This window comes from Canis aureus, chromosome 2, assembly GCF_053574225.1.
Source record: "Canis aureus isolate CA01 chromosome 2, VMU_Caureus_v.1.0, whole genome shotgun sequence".
Taxonomy (NCBI): Eukaryota; Metazoa; Chordata; class Mammalia; order Carnivora; family Canidae; genus Canis; species Canis aureus.
In genome coordinates, this window is record NC_135612.1 from 10,835,612 (window position 1) to 10,855,455 (window position 19,844).

Consider the following 19,844-nt stretch of genomic DNA (forward strand, 5'->3'; position numbering starts at 1 on the left):
TGGTTTGCTATTATTTTGCTGAGAATATCTGTGTCAATATCCATAGAGGACACTGCCATACAATATTTTTTCATGAGAACTTTGGCTTTACCAGCATAATATTGGCATCTTAAAATTAGTTAAGAAGTGTTCCTATATGTCTGATTTAAAAAAAAAGTGTTTAGGAAGTATTCGTGTTAATCTTTTAAATGTTTGATTGACTTCACTGTGAAGTCGTCTGGTTCTGAGTGATTCTTTGTGTGAAGCTTTTTAATTACTAACTCCATTTGTTTACTTGTTATAGATCTCTTCACATTTTATTGTTCATCTTAAGTTTCGGCAATATGTATCTTTCTAGAAATATACTCATTCTTGTTTAAATGTTAAATATACTTATTTAAAATATCCCCTTAACCTCCACTTGTATTTCTGTAAAGTCTATAGTTATGATCCATTTTTAGTTCCTGATATAAATGACTGAGATTTTTCTCTATTTTCTTGGTTGGTATGCCTAGAGTCATCAACTGTGTGGATCTTTTCAAAGAATCAGTTTTTAGTTTTGTTTACTTTTCTCTATATCTTGTCTCATTTTTTTGTTCTCTATTATTTACTCCTTCCTTCTTTAGCTTGCTTTGGATTTTGTTTGCTGTTCTTTTAATCATTAAAGTTGGAGATTAGATTACTGATTTAGGATCTTCGTATTTCATTGGAGACATTTACAGCTATAAATGTGATTAATAACCACATATTTTTTAATTTCCTAAATTTCCTTCTGCTATTGATTTCTAATTTTCTTTAATGTGTTTGGAGAACATACTTTATAGGAGTCCCATCCTTTGAAATTTTTTTGAGGCTTGTTTTATGAAGAAACAGATGGTCTATCCTAGAAAATGTTCCTTAAGCACTTGAGAAGAATGTGTGTTCTCCTGTTGGGCAGAGTGTCTATTAGTTCTAATTAACTTATAATGTTATTCAAATCTTCTACTTCCTTGGTATCTTCTATCTGCTTGCTTTATACATTATTGAAAGTTGGGTATCAGAGTGTTCAAGTATTATTAAAATATCTCTTTCTGCCTTTAGTTCTTTTAATTGGTACAGTTGTTGCTACATTTGATGGTGTCTGAAGCTTTACTTTTTTTGCATTCTTCTTTGTTTTTCAGATGTCACATTGGCTGATTTTTTTCTTTTGCCTTGCACTGATCTGCTGTTGATCTTTTCTACTGAATTTTTTATCTCAGTTATTTTAGTTTTCAACTACAGGATTTGTATTTGATCCCTTTTTATAATTTCTATCTCCTTATTGATATTCTGTATTTGTTGAGAGAACGTTCTCATATGTTCCTTTAGTTATTTAGACTTTGTTGCCTTTAGTTCTTTGAACACATTTAAAATAGGTAATTTATAGTCCTACCATCCAGGCTTCCTTGGGGATGGTTTCTATTGATTTTTTTTTCTTTTGTGTGGTTAATACTTCCTCGTTTCTTTGTATGTATCATGATGTTTTGATGAAAAATGTACATTTCAAATACTTTAAGGTGCAACTCTGGAAATCAGATATTCCTCCTACCCAGAGTTTGTTATTAGTGCTGATTGCTTTTGTTATTTTGTTAATGGCATTTCTGAACAAATTTTAATGTCTGTTTCTTTATAATCTATGTCCATTAAAATTTCTATTTAGTTAGCTTAATGATCAGGTAATAACTAAATAGGGATTTTTAAAAATTGCTAGAAAAGTAAGCTTCCCACACTTTGCTGAGGGACTGTTGTGACTGTTAGGGAATACAACCAGAAATTTTAAACCCAAATGTAGCCTTCATTTCCTGCTGTGCAGAGCCTCAGGGAATATCAGAAGTAAGACCTTATATATGTTCTCATGCTTTTTTCCTAAATATACGCACAACTCTATGAATGAATGATGCTTCCTAGGAATATGTCAGAAATTTTTAGACCCCCTATTGACATCTCATTCTTCACCTCTCCCTTTTAAGATTTTGGTTAATCTCTTGTCTTCCCCAACTCTTATAAATCATTTTAGGCAGTCAAGATGTTAAACATTTGACAAATACCTCTTGGGGAGAAGCTTTTAGCACTCAGCAAGTTCAAGTGAGGTGAAATTAAAGTAAGCTATTTGAGTAGAGTAGAACCACTACTCAGGTCAAGTAATTACTATTCTTTGTATTCTTTGGAAATAAAGTTTAGAAAGAACTACACTGCTATTTTGCTTCTCTGATACAAGGAATATGGCCTATTATCTTTTCAAGGCTACTGCTGAGTTGTATGTAGAGTGGTGGATGAAACCAGAGCAAATTAAATACCACAAAGCATCCTGTTGATGCTGAGACTCAGCCATTTTTCTTGATAAAATGCTACTTCATTGTGGAAATCTTTGGTTAATTTTCAGAGTTCTGAGGAATTTGATTCTGACAGTTTCTGACTGCTTTTATTGCTTTTTTGGAGTGTCTTTAACCCATCATTTTCACAGCTATCACTCCATCATTTATTTTCATTGGAAATTTAGAAATACTTCTCTGCTTTGAACTTGCACAATTCTGGGACAAAATCTGAAGGAAGTCTTCCTTTTACGGTGGTTAGGGGATTTTTTTTTTTTTTTTGACAGAATGCCTAAAAAGATATATATGTTTAAAACGCAAACGTGCCAAGTATTTTTGTCAGTGTCAGTTATATTATGACAATTGTAGAGGAGCACTTTTGTCCACTGGATTAAAATTTTAGGTTTCTGAAATTCTGCACATTTTTTTATTGTTCCATTAAGTGGTTGGATTTTTCTGTTGTAAAATTATTTTTAAGTGGTTTGCAATTTTTTTATATTAAGTTGCTATTATTGTCTTGATAATTTTTACTTCCTCTATTTGTCCTTTTCCTTTGCATTAACTATAATTATTTCATACTTTTCCTGTTACCAAATTGTTTCCTTTGTTGAGCATTGATGTTTTTCTCACAGCTTAGTTTACTAATTTGCCATAATTCCTTTGTATTTCATTATATCTTCTAAAAATTAATTTTCTTTTTACACTTTTCCATTGTACAACAAACTTGAATGCAATATATTTTTTAAAAAAGAAGGATTTTATGTATTTATTCAAGAGAGACACTCAGAGAGAGGCAGAGACACGGGTAGAGGGAGAAGCAGGCTCCCCACAGGCAGCCCGATGTGGGACTCTATCCCAGGATCCCAGGATCATGACCTGAGCCAAAGGCAGACCCTCAACCACTGAGCCACCCAGGTGCCCTGCAAACACCTTTTCCTTAAAGGTCTGTCTCCAAAAGGAATTTATCTGACATTTGTATTTTTTCCTTTTTATCCTTAGGTAGCATTTTTACATAGCTCCCTTCACATATCTTTTACGTATATGTATGTATATCTAAAATTAGAATTTTTTTTTCTAAATATATTTTTTCTGTAAAACATTTATAATTATAGGTTCCAGTTATTATTCTTATTATTAGAATACATAATGAAAAAAATTCCAAATATCCCTACCCTAGTCAGCTTGCATTTTATCAAGGGAAGGACAGACATAAAATATAATCCTAGTCCCTGAAGCACAGACCTGCTAAAATACCATAAAATGAGAACATAGAGAATAGGTTTTATGGTTTGGAACTGAGAGCACGATTATTGAGACATCTCCATGGCGTGAACCAGGATGGTGTCACTGAGGTGTTGAAAACAAATGCCTTGGATTACAGGGACATGCAATCTTAATTTGAAATTGTGATTTGAGAAGTTAAATATTATATATTTTATATGTCTCTTCCATTGCAAGATATTTTGGGGAAAAGTGAGTTTGGTAATACCAACACCTACATAATTAAAAAACCTCAAATCTACATATTTTCCTGCCTGATTTTTACTATAAAAGCTGTTAATATCAGACATTAGCTTTCGTACCCTCTGTCAGTGTGAGCAAACAGATAGTTTAGTCAGTTTTGATTGATCAATACAAAGAAAAAGTTTGCTCAGGGGATAATTTATGGAAAAGGCGCTATTTCCTGGGACGCCTGGGTGGCTCAGAGGTTGAGTGTCTGCCTTTGACTCAGGGCGATCCTGGTCCCGGGATCAAGTCCCACATCGGGCTCCCTATAGGGAGCCTGCTTCTCCCTGTCTATGTTCTGCCTCTCTCTGACTCTCATGAATAAATAAATAAAATCTCTAAAAAAAAAAAAAAAAAAAAAAAAAAGAAAGAAAAGGCCCTAGTCCCTAAATTAAAAAAAAAAAAAATGATAATATACATTCATCTCTTCATCTAAACGAGAGATGCCCACGATTTGAAATAATGGGAAAAAAGCCTAGAAATCAAGCTAACATTTAAGGAGGCTGAAATCTGAGTTCCGAATAGCAACTCTGATGGTCTGATTTGGTCTAGAACTCTATCTCTGGACTTCTGTTATATGTCTCGTGCGAAATTCTTAGTAAATGCATTATCATTGATACAAAATGACAAGGATAACTCATTTGGTTACTTATAATATCAAAAAGCTTGTATTGTAATCCACTCCTAATCACACATAGTTTTTTTTAAATTAATATTTGGTCAGAGATAATCAGTATTTCTCCCTCTAGCAGTTATTTTCACTGTGACAATGTCAGATTTCAACCTACGTGTCATCAGAATCTTAAAAGTAGAATAAACAGAAAACAGTATAGAAGAAGAAATAGGGCAGACCCGGTGGCTCAGCGGATTAGCACCGCCTTCAGCCCAGGGCCTGGGCCTGGAGACCCGTGATCGAGTCCCACATCCGGCTGGTTGCATGGAGCCTGCTTCTCCCTCTGCCTGTGTCTCTGCCTATCTCTCTCTGTGTCTCTCATGAATAAATAAATAAAATCTTAAAAAATAAAAAAAAAGAAGAAAATACTGAGGACTTTAAAAATTAAACACTAAACCACAAATCTAAGAAACAACAAAATTATGCATATTTATCCACTGAAAACCAGTGGCAACTAATGGCAAAGAGAAAATGTTAAGAGCTCTGCCAAAACAAGAAAAAATACTATTTACAAACAGACAAGGGTTAAGAATTACAGCCATCTTTTCATCCGAAATTATGCAAACAAGACAAGAGTGGTACCTTTGATGTGCTGAAAGAAAAAATAAAACTCTCAATACAGTATTCTATAAACAGTGAAAACACTCTTCAGAGCTTAAGGAGAAATAAATACTTTCAGGGAAATGAAAACTAAAGGAATCCATTGCTATAAGACCTTGTGTGCAAGAAATGTTAGAGAAAGGTCTTTAGGAAAAAGGCATGAGATCAATCAGCAAATTAGTCAGTAATATGTGAAGAATGTTAAAAAAATAGAAGTAAATACAGTTTTTCTTATTCACAGTTTTTCTAAAACATAACTGATGAAAAATAGGCCAAATTATATGTTAGCTGTTTAAAAAATAAAATTCAGGATGATGATGGTACAAAGGATGGCAGAGGGCATACGTTTTACACAACTAAAAAATTTTTAGACTGAACATGAGATGGTAATATGCTACAGGATTTAAATGTATGTTTAAAACCCAGAACTAGTAAAAAAAAATATGCTTAAGGGATCCCTGGGTGGCACAGCGGTTTAGCGCCTGCCTTTGGCCCAGGGCGCGATCCTGGAGACCCGGAATCGAATCCCACATCGGGCTCCCAGTGCATGGAGCCTGCTTCTCCCTCTGCCTATGTCTCTGCCTCTCTCTCTCTCTCTCTCTGTGTGACTATCATAAATAAATAAAAATTAAAAAAATATGCTTAAATAATATTAAATTAAAGGGACTCATTATAAACTGCTAAAGTAGAGCCAAAAAAGGCATAAAAAGAGAAAAAAAGGAACAAGAAAGGACCAAATGGAGAAGATAGGAAACAGCTAACAAGATGCTACTTGATAATCCAACCGCATCAGTAATCACTGGGAATTTCAATGATCTAAACCCATTAGTTAAGAGAATTTTACATAAAAAAATGATTCAACTATATATTGTCAGTAAGAAATCCACTGCAAATATAACACATGAATAGATTATGATAAAAGGATGGAGAAAAATGCAATCAAGTATTAACCAAAATAAATCTATATTAATTTCAGACTAATTACACTTCAGTGAAAGAAATATTTTTACTTTTTCTTTTTTTTTTTTTTTAATTTTTATTTATTTATGATAGTCACACAGAGAGAGAGAGAGAGAGGCAGAGACACAGGCAGAGGGAGAAGCAGGCTCCATGCCGGGAGCCCGACATGGGATTCGATCCCGGGTCTCCAGGATCACGCCCTGGGCCAAAGGCAGGCGCCAAACCGCTGCGCCACCCAGGGATCCCGAAATATTTTTAGTAAAAAAAAAATATTTTCAGGGATAGATGGGAACACTACAGAATGATAAAAAGGGCAAATTTTACCCCAAAGACTTACGAATCCTAAATTTGTATGCATATGTCATCAGAGCATCAAAATACACAGGGAAATAATGGATTGAAATGAAAGAATAGATAAATTTGTAACTGTCACTTGAGACATCATTATTCCTCTCTCAGAAATTGACAGAACAAGTAACCAGAATCAATAAAGAAATAGATAACCCAAAAGACACCATCCATCACTTGGATCTGTTTGAGAATCCTGGAATACTCAATCTAACAACAGAGTTGTGGGTGATTTCAAAGCCCACTATGTAATCCTTAATCTAATCACATTTTAAAAACTAAGAGATTATTTGCTCAGCTTCTTCCTTACAAAAAGAAGATGGATTTTCAAAAGTACTGCATTAGGAACAACAACTGATAATAAGAGCAATTTCTTAATTTAGTCTGTCCAATTTTCCTTTCATCATTTTTCTTTGCTATTACCTTTTAAATAATATTTTATCTAGCTTTCAAGATGTAGTTTCTGATAGAACTTTTAGACAACATTGTTCATGTTTGATACATGTGCCCATTTATAATCCCTAGTCATGACTTACTGTACCTTTCATCATTATTTGCAATATATTTCATGATCTCATATAATTTAAAGGCTAAATCCAACTTTAGTGAAGAGATCCAAAGATTATTTCTCATTATGTTAATTCTTTTCTATTATTATGTCTTCTGAATCTCTAATAGCCTTTTCTTCTTCCTATTTTCCTTTTTTCTCAAGTAACTATGAAAATATTAAGTATTTAATATAGTATGAAACTTTAAATATAGTATGAAACTTTTATTTAGCAATTCAAATATAGTAAATACTTATTAATTACAAATTTAAATAAGAATTCTGCTTTAGTTTTGAATTTTGAAATCTGGGTTTATTTAGGGGCTTTTAATATTATAACAAAATAATTTTTTTTCAAGATTTTATTTTTTTATTCAGAGGGACACAGAGAGAGAGGCAGAGACATAGGAAGAGGGAGAAGCAGGTTCCCTGTGGGGTGCCCGATGTGGGACTCCATCCCAGGACCCCAGGGGAGGTCCCTGAACTGAAGGTGTCAGACCCTCAACCACTGAGCCACCAGGTACCCCAATTGAAATTACTTATAATTTTATAGTATGCATATATATATATAATATATAATTATATATATAGTTGATAATATAAATGTTATTATATATATAGAGAGAGAGAATATAAATATAAACATTAATGGTTGTAACTAATGGATCAAAAGCTAACATAATCCCATTAAATATACCAATGCAAAAAATATATATAGAGAGAGAGACAGAGCAAGAAATGTTTTCAATGTCTTCAAAATAGGAATACTCCTGATTTAGTAGAAACTTTCTATAGTCAGGTGTAGTACATTAGTGAAATTTCATTTTAAATGTATCCCACTAGTGGTCATACTCATATGACTTAAAAAGATGAAGCGAGGGAAAATTCTTTGTGGAGACCTCCTTAGGCTATTGGGAACTGGCTGTTAGCTCTACATTTGTTTGTCTTTCATTCGTTATTTTAAAATAATTTCAAATTTACAATATGTATGCAGAGATTTTACAGAACCTCACAGCATTGTTGCTACTTGGGCAGTGTATCACTTTCTTAGAAAGTTCCCACATACTGTCCATGACAATCCTTTCAATCAGATGTCATCCAATACATGGAAAAAAAAATGAGAATTTCTCAACCAGCAAGTGTGTCAGAACTAGAATTATATCTTCATCTACCTTGTTGACACAAAATAAATTAAAAAAAAAATTAAAGAAAAGGGGAAAATGTTTTATTGGAGCCCAAGTTAGGACATCTGTCTGGGATACAATTCTTCCCAAAGAAGAGAGCGCTCCAAGGAAGGAACATTTGGTGCGGGTTATCTGTGTGTTTTACAAAGAGTGAGAAATCATCACGACGAAGGACATTCCAGAAAGTGAGAGATCTTTTTTTTTTTTTTTTTTTTTTTTTTCAGAAAGTTAGAGATCTTATCTTATGTTTTTACTATGTGCAAGCTGCATGATTTTAATCTAGAGGGAGCAGGGAAGGAGGTTTTTGTTTTGTTTTTCTTATCTTTATGTTTAGAATGCTCCTTTTTGGTGGTTGGTTGCTTGATTTAATTTAATTAATTTATTTATTTAAAGCAGATGTACAACATGTGCTCAGGGCAGAAAAAGAGCCCTGCTTGAGGTTTCTTGGAGTCATTTTGATCTCGGTAAATGTTAAAGTAATAACTTCCCTGAAAGCCCACAAACAGGACCCGCTAAGTTTAAAAGTTGAGCATTTCCTTTAACTCAACTCTAAAGCATTTACCCTCTACTGTATCAACAAAACCTAATACTCATATTCTTAAGGAGTAGAGTAATACACGCAAAAGAAGACTAGTTGAGGATTTAGACACTGGAACTTTAGTACTGGTTTTGCAGCTAACAATGTTGGTGACTTGAGCCATGTAGACGAACTTCTCTGGGCCTTAATTCTTACATCTTGAGTAGAAAGGAATTGAAGTAGCTAACCCATAAATCTCCACCAAGTTCTAAAGTTTTATGATTATTTTAGATTCATCCTTCCTCTGTTTATAAGCACTGGGCATTTGCCAAAGGCCATTTTAGAGAATGAGAACAGAAAAATCTTACTATTGCAAATCGTCAAAAATGTATGTCATTGTAGACACATCTGTAGGATCTTGAAGTTTAAGTTTCATTAGCTTCACTGTAACTCTGCCCTTTAGTGACATCACTCAAAATGGCTTTGATGGCATGTTTTGTTCGTGAGGTGGGAAAGAGGAAATGGTGGAATATTTAATGGTATTACCCAGAAATTCTCCTGATCCCTTTTCCTGTCTGAAGTGTTGAGGGGTAGAGGGGTGGCCTACTTCTAGTAGTGACTAAGAAAAAATGAATTTACTGCTTCCTAGGAAGGATGGAAGAGCCTCTTCTAGAATCTTACTAGAGTGGTAAGATAGAAGTTGCATTGGTTGTAAAGCCAAAGTGATGAAGGATCAAGCACTTATTTTCATTTCAAAATTAAGCTGTCAACAGTGTACCTAGTATACTGGAGAAAGCAAGGATTCCCCAAATCTACTTAAAAAAAAAAAAAAAACATTATCTAAAGATATGAGCAATTTGGTAATCAAATATGAATATAATTAGTGACCAGCCACATGACAAACATATTTAACAGCTTGAGTGTTGGGGAAAAATATTTAAATATAATTCTAAAAATAAATGTGTTAAATGTAGGGAAAATAAGATTAGGTCTCAGGCTACCCTGCCTTTGCCTCATAAACCACTATGAATTTGGTCACACAAAAATTCCATCTCACAAAATCCCATTGGATAGAAATAGAAACTAGCCTTTTTTGTTGCAATCTAAAATATTCTGCAGACTAAAATAACTCGTAGTTTTGGATGATTTCACATCTGTCTAACATAACATTCACTTTTGTTTTTGTTTTTTTAAGGAGGATACAGCTTTTAAGCAGCAATGAGGACATTTATGCACTGAAATCTCTTCAACATAAGTTACCAAACCCTTCAAGACCTAGGAAGATGGGGCTGATTATTTCCCACATGTTGGTCAAGGTCATGGAGGAAAAAATAGTATAAAAAGTTAATATTGCAAGAAAGACTTAGCATCAAAAATGAAATAATATTTGATACTGAAAAAGATATTATCCCCATAGCTCTGCCAAACTCAATGTCTACACAAATTATTATCTCTCTTTTAAGTGTAACTTACAGTTATGTAAGTTACAGTTCTCTAAGGACAGCTTTAACTGCTTTCTGTTACTTAGAAATTTCCTCTGTTTTACTTCTCTCAGACAAAATGACTTTAATTTTTACAATGCCATTTCCTTTTATGTCAGAACTGTGTGCCATGATAAAGAATTTCCAATTGAATATACCTATTCTCTTTCTTTCTACAAAATATACATGCCAAGTGAATATCTTACGTTTAATTTGCTAAGATAAAGAATGTCTGATAGTCTTTGTACTAAAATCTTAATATTTATCTTCACTTTAAGAATTGTTAGTTTGCTGGATATAAGAAAAGTTCACTTTCTTGTGGAGGTGATAAGGTTAATATATAATAACTCATAGATTAACACTACAGTGAGCTTTTATTCCTAGAATAAAAGATAAATATATTACAAGTCCTCTACTCTTATTTATCTTTTTTTTTAATCAGCTCTGAGGAAAAAGCCTTAAAAAATGCTTTATATATAAATTCAGCCTACTAAATAGGATAAAATTGCCTGTACTGTTACAATTATACTGTCAACTTTTCTGAACTCAGTTTCTCTGTTCTTTGCTTATAGTTGTGCTTAGAAGTAACTTCTAGAATCCACATTTTCACTATGTGTCCTAAAATAAATGAATAACTAAGAAGTTCTATACCTACCTTAGTATTTATTTAAAATACAGATATTATATATATAACATATATAACCTATATATATATCGATAATATATTTTGAAAATATAAATAAAATTTAGATCTTTACCTGTAAATGTTTAATGATGGAGTTTAGGAAATATGATGGCAGTGGTGGCAGCACAGATTTTGGTCTTTCCAAATTCCCATTAAGTCAACTAAATAGAGCCAACAAAATCTCCTATACAGCATATCCCCAAACTAAATGAAAGTGCCTTCACATACTCCAAGATGAAAGCAGGTGGCCAACCATGGGGAAAGGAGTAGGGATGGAGAGCCTTCAGATCATGATGCAAGTTTAACAAGTGTTAAAAGAAGGAATGGGTGGGAAATGTATCAGTCTACACCCCAGTTCTGAGAAAAATTTGACCTGGCCAATGAGCTGCCCATTGATCAGTCCTGAAATGGGCAGAAATCAAATGGATCTAGTACTCCCTATCAGGCTCAATCTTTGGCTGGGAGCAGCCTTGAAGGAGCAAGGTCTTGGAGCCTGAGAAATATGCTTTGGTCTGAATGTAATAGAAGCAGTGAGGTGAGAGCTGGAGGCTAAAAGAAAACTATGCTCCTATTAAAGGCTGCCAAAGAGATCTGCACCTTAATGGCTGCAGCAGTTTACCCATTAAACTCATACATATACTTTTCTAAACTCTTGAATGGTTTCCTGGGGCCTCCTTTTCTGAGAAAAGTTACTGAAATGAACCACAGCTCCTTTTTTTCCCTGCTGTAACTAGGGGCACAACTGGGTAGGAATTCCAATAAATCTTTTAAAAAGACCTCATTCAGATTTTGGAACTTGATTTCTCTTCTTAGTTAGAACACTGATGCTGGATATTGAGTAGCCATCTTGTGACTATCAGGTAAAAATTGGTAAGAATGTAGAGAATATATAAAGGAAAAAGAAGTTATTATAAAAATTAAAATAAATATATCTGATGAAGCTAGAGACAGACATTCCAATCTGTATGATTCCAAAAATCAGAATCTTTAAGATAAAAATATAATTAATGAAGAATTAAAAGTTCAAACTAGACAGATGAAGTGAAAACTGAATTCAAGCATATACTCAAAAATATAATTCTCCAAAGAAAATTGCAAGATAGAAAATACAGAATAGAATTTGAATTAGAGGATAAAAAAAAATGGTCTATTAAGCTTCTAATAATGATTTCATAAACTTACAGCCAATTAAAGAATATGCCATTTAACAAGACAATACCAATAATTTTTCAGAATTAGTGTAAAATATGTGTTATCCAACTAAGTAACCACAAAACCCTAATTGGTCTCAAACAGGAGTCAAAGCTAATTAATGCTAAGACACACAATCAAAATGACTGACTTAGCAAGCAAAAAAGATGTTGGAACTAAGTCAGATTTGATGATAAGATTACCTATGAAGGAGTAACACACTAATCACAGCAATCATATTTTACTGAAATAAAATCTTCAAAGTGCAGGGGATCTCTGGGTGGCGCAGGGACATGATCCTGGAATCCTGGGATCAAGTCCCACATTGGGCTCCATGCATGGAGCCTGCTTCTCCCTCTGCCTGTCTCTCTCAATCTCTCTCATGAGTAAATGAATAAAATCTTTAAAATAAAATCTCCCAAATGCTGAAGGGAAATCACGAATATAATTTTATTCCAGCTGCACAGTTATTAAATAATATGTGAGATCAAAACAGATTTAATGAAAGCCAGATAATTTGCTATCCATCTACCTCCACTGAAAGCTACTCACGGTGTAACTCAGAAGACAGGAAATAAGACTGAGAGAGAAAGAATGGGATATAAGAAGTAAAAAACAATGGTAAAAACCTGTGGGCGTCTGGGTGTATATGTATAATATGAATATTACTAATATTAAATTAATAAACAGATGTATATAATATATATTTAAATAAATGCCAAATATATAGATACATGACTACTCTGTACATGTTGACAATACTCAGTATGGAGTAATTAAAAATATAAAAATAAATATTTAAAAACAATATGAAATATGAGAAAAGTAACCACATTAGTTTCTTTCTAAATGTCTTTTTTCTAGCACTAGAGGAGAATAAATATGGCTATTAGTTCAACATCCTTTGAAGATTGTTTTAACTAATAACTAAAATAATCTTAAGTCTATGTCACAAGAAAAAAAGTCTATGTTATATTGACAGAAGTAAAATAAAATGAATAGACTATAGAATACATAATTTGAAACAAGTGTTCTCAATCTTAGCGCATGGACATTTTTAACCAGGTAGGTCTTTGTTGGGTAGGGTTGCGCTAAGCAATGACATTTAGCAGCATCCCTGGACTTACCCAACTGATGCTAGTAGCACACCTCAGCCTGTTGTGTCGCTGTGACAACCAAAAATAGCCTCACTTGAGAACCACTGACCTAAAATAAAGCAAAAAGGAGAAAAAATAGTCGATGGAAAATACAGAATACATGAGAAGAATAATTTCACATCTACTAGTAATAGTAAAGTTTCAAAAATCACTTAAACAGACTCTTGTATTTTAAAAATCACAGCAATATACCTTTTCAAAAAGTCTTACTTAAATCATAACGATTCAAAAGGGTAGAAAATCAAGGGATGGGCCAAACAAAATTCCAGACAGGTGTCTAAAAGAAAGGCAGTATAATACTATTATGGGAATTTAAACAGAATAGTATATAAATAAAAGGCAGTACCTAAACTATAATCATTCATCAAGATCTAAAAAGCATGTATCTCTAAATACCTTTTACAATAGACTAAAAGTTATAATGCATGAATTGTTAGAATTAAAAAAATAAAAGTACATTTAACATTAATTTTTCTCAAATGAATCAACCAGTAGAAAAGTATTAAGGACACTGATTAAAAGGTAATGTAGTTTATATATAGAACACATATTAACATTCTACATATTATAAATATTAAATTTTTATTATATAACATGAAATACAAAATGTCTATATATGTCTATATAGATCAACATATATGCATTTATATGGTAACATATAGAGATAGATCGCAACATGTTACTAATAACCCCACAACCACCACCAAACACAACACTTTTCCAAAATTTGGTCACGTTTTAGGACACAGAAAAGCAAATTTATAAGAAATAGTAATAAAAGTGAATAAAAACTACTAAAGTAGTAAATACCACCATATAAATAATTTTCTTTAAAATCAATATAATTCAATTAAAAATCACTAATTTTAAAAAGTCGTTCCTTCTGTCCTGTTACATTTTAGAAACTCCAACACTTCTAAAAAGTTCTTCCAGTTACAATGCAATCACAAAAGAAATTACAAAATAATTAGAAATACACAAAAATGGAAGTTAGAGCATGTTTCTTCCCCTAAACCCTCTAATCATACCTTCACAGTTGGGGGAGAGGCCCATATACTGATGGAACACCCCAGCCTCCCCACTATTCAGTCCATCAAAAGAAAGCATACTAATTTAAAGCTAGAGTAGCTTTACTCCAAGAAGAGCAACAGAAACCCTTCAGCCAAAACAACTGGGATTAAGTCCACATCTCCCAGAAACTTCTAGTCCTGTCTTTTAGGATAGACCTGAGCGAATTTCCTAAAGTGCCAGGTTATCTTTCCGTGTCTACACCTTAATCCGGGAAAGCTCTGTACATCTCTATTGTATATTCTTTTGCAGTCTTCTGTCCACTTCTTAAATTTTATTACTCTAGTCCTTGAAATTGAATGTTGCACATAAAATCACCTATACTGTCAACATATTATCTGCATGGTCCCTTCATTCATTTTGTTCAAATTGCAATCAAGCTATCACCTGGATATACTAATTAGTGCATGAATTCCTCAGAGTGTCTCTCTCAATGGTGAGTTTATTTTTCTCAGAAGTGGCTTTATTTTTCTGTGTCCTTATGACACTATTCTGGAAATGAACTTGGTATTCTTTTATTTCTAAAGTCACATTTAGAACATATGGCCACCTTTATGGTAGCCATGTTTGAATATAATTTCCAGTAATCCTCATCTCTTGGTATGCACCCTTCTGCGTAGTCCTCTCCCACCCTGTGGGAAGTGATAGAGTGTGACTTTAAGAGTAGATCACAAAAGGCATCGAGGTTTCTGCCCTTTTTCTTTTGAATCACTTGCTCAGAATCTGGTTTTCATGTCCTGAGGAGACTCCCCACCAGCTCTATAAGGAAGTCCACATTTTGAGTAACTGAGATTTTCTTCCACCCACAAGCATCAACTTGCTAATCATATGAGTGAGCAATTTTAGAAGTCAACCTTCCAGGCTCAGTAAAGAAACCGTGATGACCCCAGTCAAAGCTGACATAAAAGTTGCAATATCATAACAGAGATTCCCAAGGCAGAAGCATGAAGCAATGCAACTCTTAAATGCCCGACCAACAGAAATTCGGAAATAATAAATATTTGCTGCATTTTTATGGTCCTAAATTTTTAATTCATTGGTTGTGCATCAAAACACAATCATTTTTCCTAAAATCTCCAGCTCTGAATCTCAGGTCAATGAGCTATATTAACCACCATATCGCATTACTATCATCATCCACCTAGCCCTGGGACATAACTCTTCATTTTTTAATGATTTTAGCTAATGTCTCACTGTTACCTTTCATAGGCCACTCCAGCAGGAATTCTTCCAAGTTGCAATATATACAGAGATCATCCTTCCTACACTCTAGCCATTGAGCCCTTTAAACTTTGTTCCACTAATTATTTTGTCCATATCCCTACTTTAGCCACCTACTCCCATGGTCATATCAGAGTTAATTACAATTGTCAATTATTGTAATTTCTCTATAATTTCAGTTTCATGTATCCTAATCTGAGACTACCAGCTCCTCTCTGTGAACTCACTGGGTGTTGTGCCCACTACCCAGAATTCTTTAACCTTCTTAAAATCCTTAATCCACGATTTCCCCCATTCTTCATGTTTTTGATGGGCCTAAGCTCTGATTTATACTAGAGTACCAGACTCAAAAAGTCCTTGTGAAGGTCAGTGATGATACCTCAGTGCTCAATCCAAATGGTGAGTTTTCACATTTACATGTCTTGTATTTCAATCTTTCTACGGCCTTTGATACAACTGATAACTCTTCTCCCAATGTACTTTTTTCATTTTATTTCCAAAACTCCACACTCTGCTTGTATTTATCTTGTCTCATGAGTTGTTCCATCTCAATCTTTTTTGCCTGAACTTACCTAAATTCTTTAGAGCTTTGCCACTGGTATTCTATTCTTTCTATGCTATGTTCTTTGGAGATAGAGATGGTATTAAAATAATTATAAAGGATGTTAAGTTGACAAATTCCAAATTTATTTCTCCATCATAAACCTCTCTTGAACTCTAAAAATTCCCAATTACCTACTCCACACCTCAAGTTAGATATGCGAAACTTTTCCCATACTTCACACATTAAAAGACCACATTTAAAATATTTTCTTGCTCTGCATACAGATCACTGCTCCATTGATGGCTAATCATCCTTCCATTTGGTTAAATATTTTGGAGTCATTACTGTGTACTCTTTTCCTCTGTCACACTTTATCCAGTCCATTAGCAAATCTTATATTCTTCACTTAGAAAATATGTACAAGTTATGTCCAATCTCATTATTGCTACCAGCTGTTCACAGACACCATTATCTCTCAAAGCATCTCTAATTCTTCCCTATGTCCCTTTAATCTACTTAACAATAGCCAGAATTATCATCTATTCATTTAAGTCACATTTCCCCTTGGCTAACTCTTACTTTCTTTTGTCTTTGTTTAAATGTCACCTTTTCAATGAGGCCTGTTCTACCTTTCTTATCTGATATTGCATCACCACTTCTCTCCCACTCTCTTACCCTGACCTGAGTTTTATATCCTTGATGGCACTCTTCCCTTTTTAACATGAGCATGCATTTTTATTATTTATGTTCTTTTTATATTCTTTTACTGCCCCTCACCACAAAAATACTTTGAACTTTATAGGAGCAGGGGCTGCTTCTGTTCCTGTTTTAATACTGACATAGCACAAGTATCTAAAATGGTTACTGTCGATAAATAGGTAGTACACAAATATTTTAAGTAAATTAATAAAGTAGTACAAGTCAAACTAAAGGATGTTGCTAACTATTGAGAATGTAATCTTGTGATGTAAATACATGTAACAGAATATGAGACTGAAAATCAATCATCTGCAAGATCAGAATAGAAAGTGAGTAAAATTACAAAAATCATTATAATCAAAACTATTTATCTGAAATATTAATAAGATAGGTGAATTTTTTATAAGCAAAATTGATAAAATTACATGTTCCAATGTAATGTCAGTATAATGTTAGGAATGAAAATGGAAACAGATAAAATATAAATGACAAAAAAAAAAAAAGAAGTACTGGGCATAATATTATGCCAGCAGCTTTTTGAAAACTGAGGTAAAACAGATATTATCAAGATGTTAATTTATTAACGAACAAGAAAACCTAACTATACTAAATAGATAGAAGAGAATGAACACATAGTCCAAATTGACAAACAGCAAAAAAAAAAAAAAAAAAAAAAAGATGGCTCAGACAATTAAAAAGTCGAATTTTCTAAATCCTTCTAAACGAATACCCCTGTAAGTCACAAAAGAAATAGGCTTTTTTAGGATTCTTTTAGTTTCTTCCCCTCCCATCGCAGTCCTATCTTGAGGGAACAGCCAACTGAGAAAGAACTTTGTCATGTCTGAGCTGTGCTGTGTTTTAAGAATACATACACTGGTGACACAAGAACCATTTTCACCTATTACCAGCGTTCCCTTGGAACTCCTCTTAACACTTCCAAATGCGAAGGAAAGTTTGATTTCCTACATGAGGCTTTTTGGTTTTTGGGTTTTTTTTTGTCCAGAAATATTTTCAGCAAAACTTTCCAACTCTGTGGAGTTTTATTAAGAATTTATTTGAAAATGATGGAATTCATTGGCCAATAGATACATTGGAAAATGTATCTATCTTCTTTCCAGCTGTACTGTAGTGACCTGCAGGCTTGTTTATATGTTCGCAGTTACTTTTTTTTTTTTTTTAATAAAAGTCATTTACTGTAGAATACTTTTAATTTCACTTTCTGTATTTTAATTTTGTTGAAGGGCTGATTGGGATTTCCATGTTATTAAAAATCTAACAAATCAAAAAAAAAAAAGAAATAGATATAAGGAAACTCAAGTCATTTTTTAAGACTGATAGGACTATCATAAACCACTAGCTTGCAATGTAAGAAAGAAAAATAGGGTTTAATATTATTGATTTAAAAAATATATTAATCAAAAAAATCCAGCATGTGAACTGAAACCAATATACTCCAAGGAGAGGTTAGTTCAGAAATGTAGGAACGCATCAGTGTTAAGGTTGAAAAAAAAAAAAAAAAAAAAAAAAAAGGTTTACAAGGGAAAACTTAACAAGAAAATTCTAGAAGTTTATCATTCATTCATGATAGAAATGTTTAAGAAACTGGAAATAGAAGAGAATATTTTAAACACACCCCCCAAAATAAAAACTTTAACAAATATAATACCAAATTTAGAAATTCTAAAAGCTGGTTAGTTAACGAGCTCCTGAGAAACTCTTGCATGTGACTAAAAGTATAAATACACATCCATATATGAACAAATGACTAATATATGGCATAAAAAGAATAATGCATGTACATGATAAATCTGTACACTATAACATGGATAGGTTGCTAAAAGCATAATAATAGCAAAATATTTAAAAGACGTGTATTACGAATCATTGTATCAAATCAATAAAATGACATAAAAGGCCTTTGTTCACATTGGCTATTACAGATCCTTTGTTGCATCATTAAAAATATATATACTTTTTCTTTTTTCTTTTAAAAGATATGTTTATTTATGAATAGTTTACTCTAGGGCTTAGTGCTTTTGCTTTTTGAGTATGAGTCCATTGTATAATTCCCCATAGGTTTCTTTTCTATTATATAATACACAACATTATAGACAATATCCAGTTTATTTTCTTTATAACAAGAATTCAAAACCATTTCCACATCAATCAAGTGTATTGTAAGTTCCTTCTATATTTGTATATATTCTCCCAAATTTATGAAGTTGTCTTTTTTGTCCTAATTTTTTTTTGGGGGGGGGGTACTTTTCAAATCCTCAAATTTAATTGTAGAAAAAATCTGTTTATTTGCATTTCCTGCATTGCATAATACTTAATTAAGTTGAATAAATTCAAATGAAGTATATATGGTCTAAACAGATTTCGGATAAAAATGTCAGAGCTTTGTTAAACCTACAACCCATTTGGTGAATGAAGTAGCATTAGCAGGGAGTACATTATGAACTGTGAATATTCAATATTCTATGGAAGTCATATATTTTACAGAGGTAAGGAAAATTATCTTCTAAACCACTGAATAGTTTTATCAGTGGCCGGTTAATAGAGCTTCTGCTATATGCTGCTGATGGATATATATATATCATATATATATATATATATATATACACACACACACATATATATATATACACACACATATACTAATGGATGGATGGGTGTATATATATATTATATAATTATATATATAATTAGTAAAAATACAAATACATAAACTGCATAGATACAGATAAAATTGAGGAGAATACTTGCTTCTTTAGAAGACAAAATGATGTGTTTAAGGAGAGGAACTAAGAGAGAAAATTCACCTGTGTTTCTATCTGGTTTCCCCAAAAAGGAAAATTAAATTTTAAAGCAATATGGTAAGATGCTAGTATTTTAAAATTATAGTTAGTACAAACATGGATTTTCTTTTATATCTATCTATGGATTTAAGGTTTACCAAAAAGAAAAATAAAATACAATCACCCATGACCTTGCCATTTTAGGACTTAATATGATGAAAATATTATATTCCTTATATGTTATATAAATGTTTAAATATGTATGTGTGTGAAGATAAATAAAAATATGTCAGTAATATATAAAAGTTTAAGTAAATATATATACATATATATATATATATATATATATATATATA

At 32.7% G+C, this 19,844-nt stretch overlaps 1 long non-coding RNA gene across 1 annotated transcript in view; it reads right to left on the bottom strand.

Annotated features, from left to right (window-relative positions):
- LOC144292707 (uncharacterized) overlaps positions 1–19,844 on the bottom strand; it is a 472,395-nt gene that overhangs the window by 28,849 nt on the left and 423,702 nt on the right. The window contains exon 5 of the long non-coding RNA XR_013360051.1: positions 13,129–13,207. This is a non-coding gene — a long non-coding RNA (uncharacterized LOC144292707). The remainder of the gene's footprint in view (positions 1–13,128; positions 13,208–19,844) is intronic.